General features: G+C 48.4%; 1 protein-coding gene across 1 annotated transcript in view; it reads left to right on the top strand.

The window, feature by feature from the left end:
- JTB (jumping translocation breakpoint) overlaps positions 1-25,288 on the top strand; it is a 61,135-nt gene that overhangs the window by 483 nt on the left and 35,364 nt on the right. The gene's annotated exons all lie outside the window — the stretch shown is intronic.

The following is a 25,288-nucleotide window of genomic DNA, read 5'->3' as shown; positions in this document are numbered from 1 at the left end:
ACATTATATACCATCCCCTCATCTCCTGGGAGTCACATTATATACCGTCCCCTCATCTCCTGGGAGTCACATTATATACCGTCCCCTCATCTCCTGGATATCACATTATATATCGTCCCCTCATCTCCTGGGAGTCACATTATATACCGTCCCCTCATCTCCTGGGTGTCACATTATATACCATCCCCTCATCTCCTGGGAGTCACATTATATATCGTCCCCTCATCTCCTGGGTGTCACATTATATACCGTCCCCTCATCTCCTGGGTGTCACATTATATACCGTCCCCTCATCTCCTGGGTATCACATTATATACCGTCCCCTCATCTCCTGGGTGTCACATTATATACCGTCCCCCTCATCTCCTGAGTGTCACATTATATACCGTCCCCCTCATCTCCTGGGTGTCACATTATATACCGTCCCCTCATCTCCTGGGAGTCACATTATATATTGTCCCCTCATCTCCTGGGAGTCACATTATATACCGTCCCCTCATCTCCTGGGAGTCACATTATATACCGTCCCCTCATCTCCTGGGTATCACATTATATACCGTCCCCTCATCTCCTGGGTGTCACATTATATATCGTCCCCTCATCTCCTGGGTGTCACATTATACACCGTCCCCTCATCTCCTGGGTGTCACATTATATATCGTCCCCTCATCTCCTGGGTGTCACATTATATACCGTCCCCTCATCTCCTGGGTGTCACATTATATACCGTCCCCTCATCTCCTGGGTATCACATTATATACCGTCCCCTCATCTCCTGGGTATCACATTATATACCGTCCCCCTCATCTCCTGGGTGTCACATTATATACCGTCCCCTCATCTCCTGGGTGTCACATTATATACCGTCCCCTCATCTCCTGGGAGTCACATTATATATTGTCCCCTCATCTCCTGGGAGTCACATTATATACCGTCCCCTCATCTCCTGGGTGTCACATTATACACCGTCCCCTCATCTCCTGGATATCACATTATATACCGTCCCCTCATCTCCTGGGTATCACATTATATACCGTCCCCTCATCTCCTGGATATCACATTATATACCGTCCCCTCATCTCCTGGGTATCACATTATATACCGTCCCCTCATCTCCTGGGAGTCACATTATATACCGTCCCCTCATCTCCTGGGAGTCACATTATATATCGTCCCCTCATCTCCTGGGAGTCACATTATATACCGTCCCCTCATCTCCTGGATATCACATTATATACCGTCCCCTCATCTCCTGGGTGTCACATTATATACCGTCCCCTCATCTCCTGGGTGTCACATTATACACCGTCCCCTCATCTCCTGGGTATCACATTATATACCATCCCCTCATCTCCTAGGTGTCACATTATATACCGTCCCCTCATCTCCTGGATATCACATTATAGACCGTCCCCTCATCTCCTGGGAGTCACATTATATACCGTCCCCTCATCTCCTGGGTGTCACATTATACACCGTCCCCTCATCTCCTGGGTATCACATTATATACTGTCCCCTCATCTCCTGGGTGTCACATTATATATCGTCCCCTCATCTCCTGGGAGTCACATTATACACCGTCCCCTCATCTCCTGGGTGTCACATTATATATCGTCCCCTCATCTCCTGGGTATCACATTATATACTGTCCCCTCATCTCCTGGGTGTCACATTATATATCGTCCCCTCATCTCCTGGATATCACATTATATACTGTCCCCTCATCTCCTGGGTGTCACATTATATACTGTCCCCTCATCTCCTGGGTATCACATTATATACTGTCCCCTCATCTCCTGGGTGTCACATTATATATCGTCCCCTCATCTCCTGGGAGTCACATTATATACCGTCCCCTCATCTCCTGGATATCACATTATATACCGTCCCCTCATCTCCTGGGTGTCACATTATATATCGTCCCCTCATCTCCTGGGAGTCACATTATATACCGTCCCCTCATCTCCTGGATATCACATTATATATCGTCCCCTCATCTCCTGGGAGTCACATTATATACTGTCCCCTCATCTCCTGGGAGTCACATTATATACCGTCCCCTCATCTCCTGGGAGTCACATTATACACCGTCCCCTCATCTCCTGGGTGTCACATTATATACTGTCCCCTCATCTCCTGGGTGTCACATTATATATCGTCCCCTCATCTCCTGGATATCACATTATATACTGTCCCCTCATCTCCTGGGTGTCACATTATATATCGTCCCCTCATCTCCTGGGAGTCACATTATATACCGTCCCCTCATCTCCTGGATATCACATTATATACCGTCCCCTCATCTCCTGGGTGTCACATTATATACCGTCCCCTCATCTCCTGGGTATCACATTATATACCGTCCCCTCATCTCCTGGGAGTCACATTATATACCGTCCCCTCATCTCCTGGATATCACATTATATACCGTCCCCTCATCTCCTGGGAGTCACATTATACACCGTCCCCTCATCTCCTGGGTGTCACATTATATACTGTCCCCTCATCTCCTGGGTATCACATTATATACTGTCCCCTCATCTCCTGGGTGTCACATTATATATCGTCCCCTCATCTCCTGGGAGTCACATTATATACCGTCCCCTCATCTCCTGGATATCACATTATATACCGTCCCCTCATCTCCTGGGTGTCACATTATATATCGTCCCCTCATCTCCTGGGAGTCACATTATATACCGTCCCCTCATCTCCTGGATATCACATTATATATCGTCCCCTCATCTCCTGGGAGTCACATTATATACTGTCCCCTCATCTCCTGGGAGTCACATTATATACCGTCCCCTCATCTCCTGGGAGTCACATTATACACCGTCCCCTCATCTCCTGGGTGTCACATTATATACTGTCCCCTCATCTCCTGGGTGTCACATTATATATCGTCCCCTCATCTCCTGGATATCACATTATATACTGTCCCCTCATCTCCTGGGTGTCACATTATATATCGTCCCCTCATCTCCTGGGAGTCACATTATATACCGTCCCCTCATCTCCTGGATATCACATTATATACCGTCCCCTCATCTCCTGGGTGTCACATTATATACCGTCCCCTCATCTCCTGGGTATCACATTATATACCGTCCCCTCATCTCCTGGGAGTCACATTATATACCGTCCCCTCATCTCCTGGATATCACATTATATACCGTCCCCTCATCTCCTGGGAGTCACATTATACACCGTCCCCTCATCTCCTGGGTGTCACATTATATACTGTCCCCTCATCTCCTGGGTGTCACATTATATATCGTCCCCTCATCTCCTGGATATCACATTATATACTGTCCCCTCATCTCCTGGGTGTCACATTATACACCGTCCCCTCATCTCCTGGGTGTCACATTATATACTGTCCCCTCATCTCCTGGGTGTCACATTATAGACCGTCCCCTCATCTTCTGGGTGTCACATTATACACCGTCCCCTCATCTCCTGGATATCACATTATACACCGTCCCCTCATCTCCTGGGAGTCACATTATATACCGTCCCCTCATCTCCTGGGTGTCACATTATATATCGTCCCCTCATCTCCTGGGTGTCACAGTATATACTGTCCCCTCATCTCCTGGGTGTCACATTATATACCGTCCCCTCATCTCCTGGGTGTCACATATACCGTCCCCTCATCTCCTGGGAGTCACATTATATATCGTCTCCTCATCTCCTGGGTGTCACATTATATACCGTCCCCTCATCTCCTGGATGTCACATTATACACCGTCCCCTCATCTCCTGGGTATCACATTATAGACCGTCCCCTCATCTCCTGGGTGTCACATTATATATCGTCACCTCATCTCCTGGATATCACATTATATACCGTCCCCTCATCTCCTGGGAGTCACATTATATACCGTCCCCTCATCTCCTGGGAGTCACATTATATACCGTCCCCTCATCTCCTAGGTGTCACATTATACACCGTCCCCTCATCTCCTGGGTGTCACATTATATACTGTCCCCTCATCTCCTGGGTGTCACATTATATACCGTCCCCTCATCTCCTGGATATCACATTATATATCGTCTCCTCATCTCCTGGGAGTCACATTATATACCGTCCCCTCATGAGTAAGTGTCACATTATAGACCGTCCCCTCATCTCCTGGGAGTCACATTATATATCGTCCCCTCATCTCCTGGGAGTCACATTATATACTGTCCCCTCATCTCCTGGGTGTCACATTATAGACCGTCCCCTCACCTCCTGGGTGTCACATTATAGACCGTCCCCTCATCTCCTGGGTGTCACATTATAGACCGTCCCCTCATCTTCTGGGTGTCACATTATATATCGTCCCCTCATCTCCTGGGTGTCACATTATATACCGTCCCCTCATCTCCTGGATATCACATTATATATCGTCTCCTCATCTCCTGGGAGTCACATTATATACCGTCCCCTCATCTCCTGGGTGTCACATTATATACCGTCCCCTCATCTCCTGGGAGTCACATTATATATCGTCCCCTCATCTCCTGGGAGTCACATTATATACTGTCCCCTCATCTCCTGGGTGTCACATTATATACCGTCCCCTCATCTCCTGGGTGTCACATTATATACCGTCCCCTCATCTCTTGGGTGGCACATTATACACCGTCTCCTCATCTCCTGGATATCACATTATATACCGTCCCCTCATCTCCTGGGTGTCACATTATATACCGTCCCCTCATCTCCTGGATATCACATTATATACCGTCCCCCTCCTCTCCTGGGAGTCACATTATATACCATCCCCTCATCTCCTGGGAGTCACATTATATACCATTCCCTCATCTCCTGGGAGTCACATTATATACCGTCCCCCTCATCTCCTGGGAGTCACATTATATACCATTCCCTCATCTCCTGGGAGTCACATTATATACCGTCCCCCTCATCTCCTGGGAGTCTCATTATATACCGTCCCCTCATCTCCTGGGTGTCACATTATATACCGTCCCCTCATCTCCTGGGAGTCACATTATATATCGTCCCCTCATCTCCTGGGAGTCACATTATATACCGTCCCCTCATCTCCTAGGTGTCACATTATATACCGTCCCCTCATCTCCTAGGTGTCACATTATATACCGTCCCCTCATCTCCTGGGTGTCACATTATATACCGTCCCCTCATCTCCTAGGTGTCACATTATATACCGTCCCCTCATCTCCTGGGTGTCACATTATATACCGTCCCCTCATCTCCTGGGAGTCACATTATATACCGTCCCCTCATCTCCTGGGAGTCACATTATATACCGTCCCCTCATCTCCTGGGAGTCACATTATATACCGTCCCCTCATCTCCTGGGAGTCACATTATATACCGTCCCCTCATCTCCTGGGTGCCACATTATATACCGTCCCCTCATCTCCTGGGTGTCACATTATATACCGTCCCCTCATCTCCTGGGTGTCACATTATATACCGTCCCCTCATCTCCTGGGTGTCACATTATATACCGTCCCCTCATCTCCTGGATGTCACATTATACACCGTCCCCTCATCTCCTGGGTGTCTCATTATATACCGTCCCCTCATCTCTTGGGTGGCACATTATATATCGTCCCCTCATCTCCTGGGTGTCACATTATATACCGTCCCCTCATCTCCTGGGTGTCACATTATATACCGTCCCCCTCATCTTCTGGGTGTCACATTATATACCGTCCCCTCTTCTCCTGGGTCTCACATTATATACAGTCCCCTCATCTCCTTATATACCGTCCCCTCATCTCCTGGGTGTCACATTATATACTGTCCCCTCATCTCCTGGATGTCACATTATATACCGTCCCCTCATCTCCTGGGAGTCACATTATATACCGTCCCCTCATCTCCTGGGTGTCACATTATATACCGTCCCCTCATCTCCTGGATATCACATTATATACCGTCCCCTCATCTCCTGGGTGTCACATTATACACCGTCCCCTCATCTCCTGGGTGTCACATTATATACCATCCCCTCATCTCCTGGGAGTCACATTATATATCGTCCCCTCATCTCCTGGGTGTCACATTATATACCGTCCCCTCATCTCCTGGGTGTCACATTATATACCGTCCCCTCATCTCCTGGGTATCACATTATATACCGTCCCCTCATCTCCTGGGTGTCACATTATATACCGTCCCCCTCATCTCCTGGGTGTCACATTATATACCGTCCCCCTCATCTCCTGGGTGTCACATTATATACCGTCCCCTCATCTCCTGGGAGTCACATTATATATTGTCCCCTCATCTCCTGGGAGTCACATTATATACCGTCCCCTCATCTCCTGGGAGTCACATTATATACCGTCCCCTCATCTCCTGGGTATCACATTATATACCGTCCCCTCATCTCCTGGGTGTCACATTATATATCGTCCCCTCATCTCCTGGGTGTCACATTATACACCGTCCCCTCATCTCCTGGGTGTCACATTATATATCGTCCCCTCATCTCCTGGGTGTCACATTATATACCGTCCCCTCATCTCCTGGGTGTCACATTATATACCGTCCCCTCATCTCCTGGGTATCACATTATATACCGTCCCCTCATCTCCTGGGTATCACATTATATACCGTCCCCCTCATCTCCTGGGTGTCACATTATATACCGTCCCCTCATCTCCTGGGTGTCACATTATATACCGTCCCCTCATCTCCTGGGAGTCACATTATATATTGTCCCCTCATCTCCTGGGAGTCACATTATATACCGTCCCCTCATCTCCTGGGTGTCACATTATACACCGTCCCCTCATCTCCTGGATATCACATTATATACCGTCCCCTCATCTCCTGGGAGTCACATTATATACCGTCCCCTCATCTCCTGGGAGTCACATTATATATCGTCCCCTCATCTCCTGGGAGTCACATTATATACCGTCCCCTCATCTCCTGGATATCACATTATATACCGTCCCCTCATCTCCTGGGTGTCACATTATATACCGTCCCCTCATCTCCTGGGTGTCACATTATACACCGTCCCCTCATCTCCTGGGTATCACATTATATACCATCCCCTCATCTCCTAGGTGTCACATTATATACCGTCCCCTCATCTCCTGGATATCACATTATAGACCGTCCCCTCATCTCCTGGGAGTCACATTATATACCGTCCCCTCATCTCCTGGGTGTCACATTATACACCGTCCCCTCATCTCCTGGGTATCACATTATATACTGTCCCCTCATCTCCTGGGTGTCACATTATATATCGTCCCCTCATCTCCTGGGAGTCACATTATACACCGTCCCCTCATCTCCTGGGTGTCACATTATATATCGTCCCCTCATCTCCTGGGTATCACATTATATACTGTCCCCTCATCTCCTGGGTGTCACATTATATATCGTCCCCTCATCTCCTGGATATCACATTATATACTGTCCCCTCATCTCCTGGGTGTCACATTATATACTGTCCCCTCATCTCCTGGGTATCACATTATATACTGTCCCCTCATCTCCTGGGTGTCACATTATATATCGTCCCCTCATCTCCTGGGAGTCACATTATATACCGTCCCCTCATCTCCTGGATATCACATTATATACCGTCCCCTCATCTCCTGGGTGTCACATTATATATCGTCCCCTCATCTCCTGGGAGTCACATTATATACCGTCCCCTCATCTCCTGGATATCACATTATATATCGTCCCCTCATCTCCTGGGAGTCACATTATATACTGTCCCCTCATCTCCTGGGAGTCACATTATATACCGTCCCCTCATCTCCTGGGAGTCACATTATACACCGTCCCCTCATCTCCTGGGTGTCACATTATATACTGTCCCCTCATCTCCTGGGTGTCACATTATATATCGTCCCCTCATCTCCTGGATATCACATTATATACTGTCCCCTCATCTCCTGGGTGTCACATTATATATCGTCCCCTCATCTCCTGGGAGTCACATTATATACCGTCCCCTCATCTCCTGGATATCACATTATATACCGTCCCCTCATCTCCTGGGTGTCACATTATATACCGTCCCCTCATCTCCTGGGTATCACATTATATACCGTCCCCTCATCTCCTGGGAGTCACATTATATACCGTCCCCTCATCTCCTGGATATCACATTATATACCGTCCCCTCATCTCCTGGGAGTCACATTATACACCGTCCCCTCATCTCCTGGGTGTCACATTATATACTGTCCCCTCATCTCCTGGGTATCACATTATATACTGTCCCCTCATCTCCTGGGTGTCACATTATATATCGTCCCCTCATCTCCTGGGAGTCACATTATATACCGTCCCCTCATCTCCTGGATATCACATTATATACCGTCCCCTCATCTCCTGGGTGTCACATTATATATCGTCCCCTCATCTCCTGGGTGTCACATTATATATCGTCCCCTCATCTCCTGGGAGTCACATTATATACCGTCCCCTCATCTCCTGGATATCACATTATATATCGTCCCCTCATCTCCTGGGAGTCACATTATATACTGTCCCCTCATCTCCTGGGAGTCACATTATATACCGTCCCCTCATCTCCTGGGAGTCACATTATACACCGTCCCCTCATCTCCTGGGTGTCACATTATATACTGTCCCCTCATCTCCTGGGTGTCACATTATATATCGTCCCCTCATCTCCTGGATATCACATTATATACTGTCCCCTCATCTCCTGGGTGTCACATTATATATCGTCCCCTCATCTCCTGGGAGTCACATTATATACCGTCCCCTCATCTCCTGGATATCACATTATATACCGTCCCCTCATCTCCTGGGTGTCACATTATATACCGTCCCCTCATCTCCTGGGTATCACATTATATACCGTCCCCTCATCTCCTGGGAGTCACATTATATACCGTCCCCTCATCTCCTGGATATCACATTATATACCGTCCCCTCATCTCCTGGGAGTCACATTATACACCGTCCCCTCATCTCCTGGGTGTCACATTATATACTGTCCCCTCATCTCCTGGGTGTCACATTATATATCGTCCCCTCATCTCCTGGATATCACATTATATACTGTCCCCTCATCTCCTGGGTGTCACATTATACACCGTCCCCTCATCTCCTGGGTGTCACATTATATACTGTCCCCTCATCTCCTGGGTGTCACATTATAGACCGTCCCCTCATCTTCTGGGTGTCACATTATACACCGTCCCCTCATCTCCTGGATATCACATTATACACCGTCCCCTCATCTCCTGGGAGTCACATTATATACCGTCCCCTCATCTCCTGGGTGTCACATTATATATCGTCCCCTCATCTCCTGGGTGTCACAGTATATACTGTCCCCTCATCTCCTGGGTGTCACATTATATACCGTCCCCTCATCTCCTGGGTGTCACATATACCGTCCCCTCATCTCCTGGGAGTCACATTATATATCGTCTCCTCATCTCCTGGGTGTCACATTATATACCGTCCCCTCATCTCCTGGATGTCACATTATACACCGTCCCCTCATCTCCTGGGTATCACATTATAGACCGTCCCCTCATCTCCTGGGTGTCACATTATATATCGTCACCTCATCTCCTGGATATCACATTATATACCGTCCCCTCATCTCCTGGGAGTCACATTATATACCGTCCCCTCATCTCCTGGGAGTCACATTATATACCGTCCCCTCATCTCCTAGGTGTCACATTATACACCGTCCCCTCATCTCCTGGGTGTCACATTATATACTGTCCCCTCATCTCCTGGGTGTCACATTATATACCGTCCCCTCATCTCCTGGATATCACATTATATATCGTCTCCTCATCTCCTGGGAGTCACATTATATACCGTCCCCTCATGAGTAAGTGTCACATTATAGACCGTCCCCTCATCTCCTGGGAGTCACATTATATATCGTCCCCTCATCTCCTGGGAGTCACATTATATACTGTCCCCTCATCTCCTGGGTGTCACATTATAGACCGTCCCCTCACCTCCTGGGTGTCACATTATAGACCGTCCCCTCATCTCCTGGGTGTCACATTATAGACCGTCCCCTCATCTTCTGGGTGTCACATTATATATCGTCCCCTCATCTCCTGGGTGTCACATTATATACCGTCCCCTCATCTCCTGGATATCACATTATATATCGTCTCCTCATCTCCTGGGAGTCACATTATATACCGTCCCCTCATCTCCTGGGTGTCACATTATATACCGTCCCCTCATCTCCTGGGAGTCACATTATATATCGTCCCCTCATCTCCTGGGAGTCACATTATATACTGTCCCCTCATCTCCTGGGTGTCACATTATATACCGTCCCCTCATCTCCTGGGTGTCACATTATATACCGTCCCCTCATCTCTTGGGTGGCACATTATACACCGTCTCCTCATCTCCTGGATATCACATTATATACCGTCCCCTCATCTCCTGGGTGTCACATTATATACCGTCCCCTCATCTCCTGGATATCACATTATATACCGTCCCCCTCCTCTCCTGGGAGTCACATTATATACCATCCCCTCATCTCCTGGGAGTCACATTATATACCATTCCCTCATCTCCTGGGAGTCACATTATATACCGTCCCCCTCATCTCCTGGGAGTCACATTATATACCATTCCCTCATCTCCTGGGAGTCACATTATATACCGTCCCCCTCATCTCCTGGGAGTCTCATTATATACCGTCCCCTCATCTCCTGGGTGTCACATTATATACCGTCCCCTCATCTCCTGGGAGTCACATTATATATCGTCCCCTCATCTCCTGGGAGTCACATTATATACCGTCCCCTCATCTCCTAGGTGTCACATTATATACCGTCCCCTCATCTCCTAGGTGTCACATTATATACCGTCCCCTCATCTCCTGGGTGTCACATTATATACCGTCCCCTCATCTCCTAGGTGTCACATTATATACCGTCCCCTCATCTCCTGGGTGTCACATTATATACCGTCCCCTCATCTCCTGGGAGTCACATTATATACCGTCCCCTCATCTCCTGGGAGTCACATTATATACCGTCCCCTCATCTCCTGGGAGTCACATTATATACCGTCCCCTCATCTCCTGGGAGTCACATTATATACCGTCCCCTCATCTCCTGGGTGCCACATTATATACCGTCCCCTCATCTCCTGGGTGTCACATTATATACCGTCCCCTCATCTCCTGGGTGTCACATTATATACCGTCCCCTCATCTCCTGGGTGTCACATTATATACCGTCCCCTCATCTCCTGGATGTCACATTATACACCGTCCCCTCATCTCCTGGGTGTCTCATTATATACCGTCCCCTCATCTCTTGGGTGGCACATTATATATCGTCCCCTCATCTCCTGGGTGTCACATTATATACCGTCCCCTCATCTCCTGGGTGTCACATTATATACCGTCCCCCTCATCTTCTGGGTGTCACATTATATACCGTCCCCTCTTCTCCTGGGTCTCACATTATATACAGTCCCCTCATCTCCTTATATACCGTCCCCTCATCTCCTGGGTGTCACATTATATACTGTCCCCTCATCTCCTGGATGTCACATTATATACCGTCCCCTCATCTCCTGGGAGTCACATTATATACCGTCCCCCTCCTCTCCTGGGAGTCACATTATATACCATCCCCTCATCTCCTGGGAGTCACATTATATACCGTCCCCTCATCTCCTGGGTGTCACATTATATACCGTCCCCTCATCTCCTGGATATCACATTATATACCGTCCCCTGGGAGTCACATTATATACTGTCCCCTCATCTCCTGGGTGTCACATTATATACAGTCCCCTCATCTCCTGGGTGTCACGTGATATACCGTCCTCTCATCTCCAGGGTGTCACATTATATACCGTCCCCCGCGTGTCCTGGGTGTCACATTATATACCGTCCCCCGCGTGTCCTGGGTGTCACATTATCTACCGTCCCCTCATCTCCTGGGTGCCACATTATATACCGTCCCCTCATCTCCTGGGTGTCACATTATATATCGTCCCCTCATCTCCTGGATATCACATTATATACTGTCCCCTCATCTCCTGGGTGTCACATTATATATCGTCCCCTCATCTCCTGGATATCACATTATATACTGTCCCCTCATCTCCTGGGTGTCACATTATACACCGTCCCCTCATCTCCTGGGTGTCACATTATATACTGTCCCCTCATCTCCTGGGTGTCACATTATAGACCGTCCCCTCATCTTCTGGGTGTCACATTATACACCGTCCCCTCATCTCCTGGATATCACATTATACACCGTCCCCTCATCTCCTGGGAGTCACATTATATACCGTCCCCTCATCTCCTGGGTGTCACATTATATACCGTCCCCTCATCTCCTGGGTGTCACATTATATACCGTCCCCTCATCTCCTGGGTGTCACATTATATACCGTCCCCTCATCTCCTGGGTGTCACATTATATACCGTCCCCCTCATCTCCTGGGTGTCACATTATATACGTCCCCTCATCTACTGGGTATCACATTATACACCGTCCCCTCATCTCCTGGGTATCACATTATACACCGTCCCCTCATCTCCTGGGTGTCACATTATAGACCGTCCCCTCATCTCCTGGGTGTCACATTATATACTGTCCCCTCATCTCCTGGGTGTCACATTATATACTGTCCCCTCATCTCCTGGATATCACATTATACACCGTCCCCTCATCTCCTGGGTATCACATTATATACCATCCCCTCATCTCCTGGGTGTCACATTATATACCATCCCCTCATCTCCTGGGTGTCACATTATATACCATCCCCTCATCTCCTGGGTGTCACATTATATACCGTCCCCTCATCTACTGGATATCACATTATACACCGTCCCCTCATCTCCTGGGTATCACATTATAGACCGTCCCCTCATCTCCTGGATGTCACATTATATACCGTCCCCTCATCTCCTGGGTGTCACATATACCGTCCCCTCATCTCCTGGGAGTCACATTATATATCGTCTCCTCATCTCCTGGGTGTCACATTATATACCGTCCCCTCATCTCCTGGATGTCACATTATACACCGTCCCCTCATCTCCTGGGTATCACATTATAGACCGTCCCCTCATCTCCTGGGTGTCACATTATATATCGTCCCCTCATCTCCTGGATATCACATTATATACCGTCCCCTCATCTCCTGGGAGTCACATTATATACCGTCCCCTCATCTCCTGGGAGTCACATTATATACCGTCCCCTCATCTCCTAGGTGTCACATTATACACCGTCCCCTCATCTCCTGGGTGTCACATTATATACTGTCCCCTCATCTCCTGGGTGTCACATTATATACCGTCCCCTCATCTCCTGGATATCACATTATATATCGTCCCCTCATCTCCTGGGAGTCACATTATATACTGTCCCCTCATCTCCTGGGTGTCACATTATAGACCGTCCCCTCACCTCCTGGGTGTCACATTATAGACCGTCCCCTCATCTCCTGGGTGTCACATTATAGACCGTCCCCTCATCTTCTGGGTGTCACATTATATATCGTCCCCTCATCTCCTGGGTGTCACATTATATACCGTCCCCTCATCTCCTGGATATCACATTATATATCGTCTCCTCATCTCCTGGGAGTCACATTATATACCGTCCCCTCATCTCCTGGGTGTCACATTATATACCGTCCCCTCATCTCCTGGGAGTCACATTATTTATCGTCCCCTCATCTCCTGGGAGTCACATTATATACTGTCCCCTCATCTCCTGGGTGTCACATTATATACCGTCCCCTCATCTCCTGGGTGTCACATTATATACCGTCCCCTCATCTCTTGGGTGGCACATTATACACCGTCTCCTCATCTCCTGGATATCACATTATATACCGTCCCCTCATCTCCTGGGTGTCACATTATATACCGTCCCCTCATCTCCTGGATATCACATTATATACCGTCCCCCTCCTCTCCTGGGAGTCACATTATATACCATCCCCTCATCTCCTGGGAGTCACATTATATACCATTCCCTCATCTCCTGGGAGTCACATTATATACCGTCCCCCTCATCTCCTGGGAGTCTCATTATATACCGTCCCCTCATCTCCTGGGTGTCACATTATATACCGTCCCCTCATCTCCTGGGAGTCACATTATATATCGTCCCCTCATCTCCTGGGAGTCACATTATATACCGTCCCCTCATCTCCTAGGTGTCACATTATATACCGTCCCCTCATCTCCTAGGTGTCACATTATATACCGTCCCCTCATCTCCTAGGTGTCACATTATATACCGTCCCCTCATCTCCTGGGTGTCACATTATATACCGTCCCCTCATCTCCTGGGAGTCACATTATATACCGTCCCCTCATCTCCTGGGAGTCACATTATATACCGTCCCCTCATCTCCTGGGAGTCACATTATACACCGTCCCCTCATCTCCTGGGTGCCACATTATATACCGTCCCCTCATCTCCTGGGTGTCACATTATATACCGTCCCCTCATCTCCTGGGTGTCACATTATATACCGTCCCCTCATCTCCTGGGTGTCACATTATATACCGTCCCCTCATCTCCTGGATGTCACATTATACACCGTCCCCTCATCTCCTGGGTGTCTCATTATATACCGTCCCCTCATCTCTTGGGTGGCACATTATATATCGTCCCCTCATCTCCTGGGTGTCACATTATATACCGTCCCCTCATCTCCTGGGTGTCACATTATATACCGTCCCCCTCATCTTCTGGGTGTCACATTATATACCGTCCCCTCTTCTCCTGGGTCTCACATTATATACAGTCCCCTCATCTCCTTATATACCGTCCCCTCATCTCCTGGGTGTCACATTATATACTGTCCCCTCCTCTCCTGGGAGTCACATTATATACCGTCCCCCTCCTCTCCTGGGAGTCACATTATATACCATCCCCTCATCTCCTGGGAGTCACATTATATACCGTCCCCTCATCTCCTGGGTGTCACATTATATACCGTCCCCTCATCTCCTGGATATCACATTATATACCGTCCCCTGGGAGTCACATTATATACTGTCCCCTCATCTCCTGGGTGTCACATTATATACAGTCCCCTCATCTCCTGGGTGTCACGTGATATACCGTCCTCTCATCTCCAGGGTGTCACATTATATACCGTCCCCCGCGTGTCCTGGGTGTCACATTATATACCGTCCCCCGCGTGTCCTGGGTGTCACATTATCTACCGTCCCCTCATCTCCTGGGTGCCACATTATATACCGTCCCCTCATCTCCTGGGTGTCACATTATATACTGTCCCCTCATCTCCTGGGTGTCACATTATATACTGTCCCCTCATCTCCTGGATATCACATTATATACCGTCCCCTCATCTCCTGGGAGTCACATTACATACCGTCCCCCGCGTGTCCTGGGTGTCACATTATATACCGTCCCCGCATCTCCTGGGTGCCACATTATATACCGTCCCCTCATCTCCTGGGTTTCACATTATATACTGTCCCCTCATCTCCTGGGTGTCACATTATATATCGTCTCCTCATCTCCTGGATATCACATTATACACCGTCCCCTCATCTCTTGGGTGTCTCATTATATACCGTCCCCTCATCTCTTGGGTGTCACATTATATACCGTCCCCTCATCTCCTGGGTGTCACATTATATACTGTCCCCTCATCTCCTGGGTGTCACATTATATATCGTCTCCTCATCTCCTGGATATCACATTATACACCGTCCCCTCATCTCCTGGGTGTCTCATTATATACCGTCCCCTCATCTCTTGGGTGGCACATTATATATCGTCCCCTCATCTCCTGGGTGTCACATTATATACCGTCCCCTCATCTCCTAGGTGTCACATTATATATCGTCTCCTCATCTCCTGGATATCACATTATACACCATCCCCTCATCTCCTGGGTGTCTCATTATATACCGTCCCCTCATCTCTTGGGTGGCACATTATATATCGTCCCCTCATCTCCTGGGTGTCACATTATATACCGTCCCCTCATCTCCTGGGTGTCACATTATATACCGTCCCCCTCATCTTCCGGGTGTCACATTATATACCGTCCCCTCTTCTCCTGGGTCTCACATTATATACAGTCCCCTCATCTCCTTATATACCGTCCCCTCATCTCCTGGGTGTCACATTATATACCGTCCCCTCATCTCCTGGGAGTCACATTATATACCGTCCCCTCATCTCCTGGGAGTCACATTATATACCGTCCCCTCATCTCCTTGGTGTCACATTATATACCGTCCCCTCATCTCCTGGGTGTCACATTATATACCATCCCCTCATCTCCTGGGTGTCACATTATATTTCGTCCCCCTCATCTCCTGGGTGTCACATTATATACCGTCCCCCTCATCTTCTGGGTGTCACATTATATACCGTCCCCTCTTCTCCTGGGTCTCACATTATATACAGTCCCCTCATCTCCTGGGTGTCATTATATACCGTCCCCTCATCTCCTGGATGTCACATTATATACCGTCCCCTCATCTCCTGGGAGTCACATTATATACCGTCCCCCTCCACTCCTGGGAGTCACATTATATACCGTCCCCCTCCTCTCCTGGGAGTCACATTATATACCATCCCCTCATCTCCTGGGAGTCACATTATATACCGTCCCCTCATCTCCTGGGTGTCACATTATATACTGTCCCCTCATCTCCTGGATATCACATTATATACCGTCCCCCTCATCTCCTGGGAGTCACATTATGTACCGTCCCCTCATCTCCTGGGAGTCACATTATGTACCGTCCCCTCATCTCCTGGGTGTCACATTATATACCGTCCCCTCATCTCCTGGATATCACATTATATACCGTCCCCCTCATCTCCTGGGAGTCACATTATGTACCGTCCCCTCATCTCCTGGGAGTCACATTATGTACCGTCCCCTCATCTCCTGGGTGTCTCATTATATACCGTCCCCTCATCTCCTGGGTGTCACATTATATATCGTCCCCTCATCTCCTGGGAGTCACATTATATACCGTCCCCTCATCTCCTGGGAGTCACATTATATACCGTCCCCTCATCTCCTGGATATCACATTATATACCGTCCCCTCATCTCCTAGGTGTCACATTATATACCATCCCCTCATCTCCTGGGTGTCACATTATATACCGTCCCCTCATCTCCAGGGAGTCACATTATATACTGTCCCCCTCATCTCCTGGGCGTCACATTATATACTGTCCCTTCATCTCCTGGGTGTCACACTATATACTGTCCCCTCATCTCCTGGTTGTCACACTATATACTGTCCCCTCATCTCCTGGATGTCACATTATATACCGTCCCCTCATCTCCTGGATATCACATTATATACCGTCCCCCTCATCTCCTGGGAGTCACATTATGTACCGTCTCCTCATCTCCTGGATATCACATTATACACCGTCCCCTCATCTCCTGGGTGTCTCATTATATACCGTCCCCTCATGAGTAAGTGTCACATTATAGACCGTCCCCTCATCTCCTGGGAGTCACATTATATATCGTCCCCTCATCTCCTGGGAGTCACATTATATACCGTCCCCCTCATCTCCTGGGTGTCTCATTATATACCGTCCCCTCATCTCCTGGGTGTCACATTATATACCGTCCCCTCATCTCCTGGATATCACATTATATACCGTCCCCTCATCTCCTGGGTGTCACATTATATACCGTCCCCTCATCTCCTGGGTGTCACATTATATACCGTCCCCCTCATCTTCCGGGTGTCACATTATATACCGTCCCCTCTTCTCCTGGGTCTCACATTATATACAGTCCCCTCATCTCCTTATATACCGTCCCCTCATCTCCTGGGTGTCACATTATATACCGTCCCCTCATCTCCTGGGAGTCACATTATATACCGTCCCCTCATCTCCTGGGAGTCACATTATATACCGTCCCCTCATCTCCTTGGTGTCACATTATATACCGTCCCCTCATCTCCTGGGTGTCACATTATATACCATCCCCTTATCTCCTGGGTGTCACATTATATTTCGTCCCCCTCATCTCCTGGGTGTCACATTATATACCGTCCCCCTCATCTTCTGGGTGTCACATTATATACCGTCCCCTCTTCTCCTGGGTCTCACATTATATACAGTCCCCTCATCTCCTGGGTGTCATTATATACCGTCCCCTCATCTCCTGGATGTCACATTATATACCGTCCCCTCATCTCCTGGGAGTCACATTATATACCGTCCCCCTCCACTCCTGGGAGTCACATTATATACCGTCCCCCTCCTCTCCTGGGAGTCACATTATATACCATCCCCTCATCTCCTGGGAGTCACATTATATACCGTCCCCTCATCTCCTGGGTGTCACATTATATACTGTCCCCTCATCTCCTGGATATCACATTATATACCGTCCCCCTCATCTCCTGGGAGTCACATTATGTACCGTCCCCTCATCTCCTGGGAGTCACATTATGTACCGTCCCCTCATCTCCTGGGTGTCACATTATATACCGTCCCCTCATCTCCTGGATATCACATTATATACCGTCCCCCTCATCTCCTGGGAGTCACATTATGTACCGTCCCCTCATCTCCTGGGAGTCACATTATGTACCGTCCCCTCATCTCCTGGGTGTCTCATTATATACCGTCCCCTCATCTCCTGGGTGTCACATTATATATCGTCCCCTCATCTCCTGGGAGTCACATTATATACCGTCCCCTCATCTCCTGGGAGTCACATTATATACCGTCCCCTCATCTCCTGGATATCACATTATATACCGTCCCCTCATCTCCTAGGTGTCACATTATATACCATCCCCTCATCTCCTGGGTGTCACATTATATACCGTCCCCTCATCTCCAGGGAGTCACATTATATACTGTCCCCCTCATCTCCTGGGCGTCACATTATATACTGTCCCTTCATCTCCTGGGTGTCACACTATATACTGTCCCCTCATCTCCTGGTTGTCACACTATATACTGTCCCCTCATCTCCTGGATGTCACATTATATACCGTCCCCTCATCTCCTGGATATCACATTATATACCGTCCCCCTCATCTCCTGGGAGTCACATTATGTACCGTCTCCTCATCTCCTGGATATCACATTATACACCGTCCCCTCATCTCCTGGGTGTCTCATTATATACCGTCCCCTCATGAGTAAGTGTCACATTATAGACCGTCCCCTCATCTCCTGGGAGTCACATTATATATCGTCCCCTCATCTCCTGGGAGTCACATTATATATCGTCCCCTCATCTCCTGGGAGTCACATTATATACCGTCCCCCTCATCTCCTGGGTGTCTCATTATATACCGTCCCCTCATCTCCTGGGTGTCACATTATATACCGTCCCCTCATCTCCTGGATATCACATTATATACCGTCCCCTCATCTCCTGGGTGTCACATTATACACCGTCCCCTCATCTCCTGGGTGTCACATTATATATCGTCCCCTCATCTCCTGGGTGTCACATTATATACCGTCCCCTCATCTCCTGGGTGTCACATTATATACCGTCCCCTCATCTCCTGGGTATCACATTATATACCGTCCCCTCATCTCCTGGGTGTCACATTATATACCGTCCCCCTCATCTCCTGGGTGTCACATTATATACCGTCCCCCTCATCTCCTGGGTGTCACATTATATACCGTCCCCTCATCTCCTGGGAGTCACATTATATATTGTCCCCTCATCTCCTGGGAGTCACATTATATATCGTCCCCTCATCTCCTGGGTGTCACATTATATACCGTCCCCTCATCTCCTGGGTGTCACATTATATACCGTCCCCTCATCTCCTGGGTATCACATTATATACCGTCCCCTCATCTCCTGGGTGTCACATTATATACCGTCCCCCTCATCTCCTGGGAGTCACATTATATACCGTCCCCCTCATCTCCTGGGTGTCACATTATATACCGTCCCCTCATCTCCTGGGTGTCACATTATATACCGTCCCCTCATCTCCTGGGAGTCACATTATATATTGTCCCCTCATCTCCTGGGAGTCACATTATATACCGTCCCCTCATCTCCTGGGTATCACATTATATACCGTCCCCTCATCTCCTGGGTGTCACATTATATACCGTCCCCACATCTCCTGGATATCACATTATATACCGTCCCCTCATCTCCTGGGAGTCACATTATATATCGTCCCCTCATCTCCTGGGAGTCACATTATATACCGTCCCCTCATCTCCTGGATATCACATTATATACCGTCCCCTCATCTCCTGGGTGTCACATTATATACCGTCCCCTCATCTCCTGGGTGTCACATTATAGACCGTCCCCTCATCTCCTGGGTATCACATTATAGACCGTCCCCTCATCTCCTGGGTGTCACATTATATACCATCCCCTCATCTCCTGGGTGTCACATTATATACCGTCCCCTCATCTCCTGGGTGTCACATTATATACCGTCCCCTCATCTCCTGGGAGTCACATTATATATCGTCCCCTCATCTCCTGGGAGTCACATTATATACCATCTCCTGGATATCACATTATATACCGTCCCCTCATCTCCTGGGTGTCACATTATATACCGTCCCCTCATCTCCTGGGTGTCACATTATAGACCGTCCCCTCATCTCCTGGGTATCACATTATATACCGTCCCCTCATCTCCTGGGTGTCACATTATATATCGTCCCCTCATCTCCTGGGTGTCACATTATATACCGTCCCCTCATCTCCTGGGTGTCACATTATACACCGTCCCCTCATCTCCTGGGTATCACATTATATACCGTCCCCTCATCTCCTGGGAGTCACATTATATACCGTCCCCTCATCTCCTGGGTATCACATTATATACCGTCCCCTCATCTCCTGGGTATCACATTATATACCGTCCCCTCATCTCCTGGGTGTCACATTATATATCGTCCCCTCATCTCCTGGGTGTCACATTATACACCGTCCCCTCATCTCCTGGGTGTCACATTATATATCGTCCCCTCATCTCCTGGGTGTCACATTATATACCGTCCCCTCATCTCCTGGGTGTCACATTATATACCGTCCCCTCATCTCCTGGGTATCACATTATATACCGTCCCCTCATCTCCTGGGTATCACATTATATACCGTCCCCCTCATCTCCTGGGTGTCACATTATATACCGTCCCCTCATCTCCTGGGTGTCACATTATATACCGTCCCCTCATCTCCTGGGAGTCACATTATATATTGTCCCCTCATCTCCTGGGAGTCACATTATATACCGTCCCCTCATCTCCTGGGTATCACATTATATACCGTCCCCTCATCTCCTGGGTGTCACATTATACACCGTCCCCTCATCTCCTGGATATCACATTATATACCGTCCCCTCATCTCCTGGGAGTCACATTATATATCGTCCCCTCATCTCCTGGGAGTCACATTATATACCGTCCCCTCATCTCCTGGATATCACATTATATACCGTCCCCTCATCTCCTGGGTGTCACATTATACACCGTCCCCTCATCTCCTGGGTATCACATTATATACCGTCCCCTCATCTCCTGGGAGTCACATTATATACCGTCCCCTCATCTCCTGGGTATCACATTATATACCGTCCCCTCATCTCCTGGGTATCACATTATATACCGTCCCCTCATCTCCTGGGTGTCACATTATATATCGTCCCCTCATCTCCTGGGTGTCACATTATACACCGTCCCCTCATCTCCTGGGTGTCACATTATATACCGTCCCCTCATCTCCTGGGTGTCACATTATATACCGTCCCCTCATCTCCTGGGTATCACATTATATACCGTCCCCTCATCTCCTGGGTATCACATTATATACCGTCCCCCTCATCTCCTGGGTGTCACATTATATACCGTCCCCTCATCTCCTGGGTGTCACATTATATACCGTCCCCTCATCTCCTGGGAGTCACATTATATATTGTCCCCTCATCTCCTGGGAGTCACATTATATACCGTCCCCTCATCTCCTGGGTATCACATTATATACCGTCCCCTCATCTCCTGGGTGTCACATTATACACCGTCCCCTCATCTCCTGGATATCACATTATATACCGTCCCCTCATCTCCTGGGAGTCACATTATATATCGTCCCCTCATCTCCTGGGAGTCACATTATATACCGTCCCCTCATCTCCTGGATATCACATTATATACCGTCCCCTCATCTCCTGGGTGTCACATTATATACCGTCCCCTCATCTCCTGGGTGTCACATTATACACCGTCCCCTCATCTCCTGGGTATCACATTATATACCATCCCCTCATCTCCTAGGTGTCACATTATATACCGTCCCCTCATCTCCTGGATATCACATTATAGACCGTCCCCTCATCTCCTGGGAGTCACATTATATACCGTCCCCTCATCTCCTGGGAGTCACATTATATACCGTCCCCTCATCTCCTGGGAGTCACATTATATACCGTCCCCTCATCTCCTGGGTGTCACATTATATACCGTCCCCTCATCTCCTGGGAGTCACATTATATACCGTCCCCTCATCTCCTGGGTATCACATTATATACCGTCCCCTCATCTCCTGGGTGTCACATTATACACCGTCCCCTCATCTCCTGGATATCACATTATATACCGTCCCCTCATCTCCTGGGAGTCACATTATATATCGTCCCCTCATCTCCTGGGAGTCACATTATATACCGTCCCCTCATCTCCTGGATATCACATTATATACCGTCCCCTCATCTCCTGGGTGTCACATTATATACCGTCCCCTCATCTCCTGGGTGTCACATTATACACCGTCCCCTCATCTCCTGGGTATCACATTATATACCATCCCCTCATCTCCTAGGTGTCACATTATATACCGTCCCCTCATCTCCTGGATATCACATTATAGACCGTCCCCTCATCTCCTGGGAGTCACATTATATACCGTCCCCTCATCTCCTGGGTGTCACATTATACACCGTCCCCTCATCTCCTGGGTATCACATTATATACTGTCCCCTCATCTCCTGGGTGTCACATTATATATCGTCCCCTCATCTCCTGGGAGTCACATTATACACCGTCCCCTCATCTCCTGGGTGTCACATTATATATCGTCCCCTCATCTCCTGGGTATCACATTATATACTGTCCCCTCATCTCCTGGGTGTCACATTATATATCGTCCCCTCATCTCCTGGATATCACATTATATACTGTCCCCTCATCTCCTGGGTGTCACATTATATACTGTCCCCTCATCTCCTGGGTGTCACATTATATATCGTCCCCTCATCTCCTGGGAGTCACATTATATACCGTCCCCTCATCTCCTGGATATCACATTATATACCGTCCCCTCATCTCCTGGGTGTCACATTATATATCGTCCCCTCATCTCCTGGGAGTCACATTATATACCGTCCCCTCATCTCCTGGATATCACATTATATATCGTCCCCTCATCTCCTGGGAGTCACATTATATACTGTCCCCTCATCTCCTGGGAGTCACATTATATACCGTCCCCTCATCTCCTGGGAGTCACATTATACACCGTCCCCTCATCTCCTGGGTGTCACATTATATACTGTCCCCTCATCTCCTGGGTGTCACATTATATATCGTCCCCTCATCTCCTGGATATCACATTATATACTGTCCCCTCATCTCCTGGGTGTCACATTATATATCGTCCCCTCATCTCCTGGGAGTCACATTATATACCGTCCCCTCATCTCCTGGATATCACATTATATACCGTCCCCTCATCTCCTGGGTGTCACATTATATACCGTCCCCTCATCTCCTGGGTATCACATTATATACCGTCCCCTCATCTCCTGGGAGTCACATTATATACCGTCCCCTCATCTCCTGGATATCACATTATATACCGTCCCCTCATCTCCTGGGAGTCACATTATACACCGTCCCCTCATCTCCTGGGTGTCACATTATATACTGTCCCCTCATCTCCTGGGTGTCACATTATATATCGTCCCCTCATCTCCTGGATATCACATTATATACTGTCCCCTCATCTCCTGGGTGTCACATTATACACCGTCCCCTCATCTCCTGGGTGTCACATTATATACTGTCCCCTCATCTCCTGGGTGTCACATTATAGACCGTCCCCTCATCTTCTGGGTGTCACATTATACACCGTCCCCTCATCTCCTGGATATCACATTATACACCGTCCCCTCATCTCCTGGGAGTCACATTATATACCGTTCCCTCATCTCCTGGGTGTCACATTATATACCGTCCCCTCATCTCCTGGGTGTCACATTATATACCGTCCCCTCATCTCCTGGGTGTCATTATATACCGTCCCCTCATCTCCTGGGTGTCACATTATATACCGTCCCCCTCATCTCCTGGGTGTCACATTATATACGTCCCCTCATCTCCTGGGTATCACATTATACACCGTCCCCTCATCTCCTGGGTATCACATTATACACCGTCCCCTCATCTCCTGGGTGTCACATTATAGACAGTCCCCTCATCTCCTGGGTGTCACATTATAGACAGTCCCCTCATCTCCTGGGTGTCACATTATATACTGTCCCCTCATCTCCTGGATATCACATTATACACCGTCCCCTCATCTCCTGGGTATCACATTATATACCGTCCCCTCATCTCCTGGGTGTCACATTATATACCATCCCCTCATCTCCTGGGTGTCACATATACCGTCCCCTCATCTCCTGGGAGTCACATTATATATCGTCTCCTCATCTCCTGGGTGTCACATTATATACCGTCCCCTCATCTCCTGGATGTCACATTATACACCGTCCCCTCATCTCCTGGGTATCACATTATAGACCGTCCCCTCATCTCCTGGGTGTCGCATTATATATCGTCCCCTCATCTCCTGGATATCACATTATATACCGTCCCCTCATCTCCTGGGAGTCACATTATATACCGTCCCCTCATCTCCTGGGAGTCACATTATATACCGTCCCCTCATCTCCTAGGTGTCACATTATACACCGTCCCCTCATCTCCTGGGTGTCACATTATATACTGTCCCCTCATCTCCTGGGTGTCACATTATATACCGTCCCCTCATCTCCTGGATATCACATTGTATATCGTCTCCTCATCTCCTGGGAGTCACATTATATACCGTCCCCTCATGAGTAAGTGTCACATTATAGACCGTCCCCTCATCTCCTGGGAGTCACATTATATATCGTCCCCTCATCTCCTGGGTGTCACATTATAGACCGTCCCCTCACCTCCTGGGTGTCACATTATAGACCGTCCCCTCATCTCCTGGGTGTCACATTATAGA

Source organism: Dendrobates tinctorius, unplaced genomic scaffold (assembly GCF_039654945.1).
Source record: "Dendrobates tinctorius isolate UK_male_01 unplaced genomic scaffold, ASM3965494v1 ptg000019l, whole genome shotgun sequence".
NCBI classification, from domain to species: Eukaryota; Metazoa; Chordata; class Amphibia; order Anura; family Dendrobatidae; genus Dendrobates; species Dendrobates tinctorius.
Note: the sequence above shows the minus strand (reverse complement) of the source record. Positions and strands in the feature narration are given on the sequence as shown.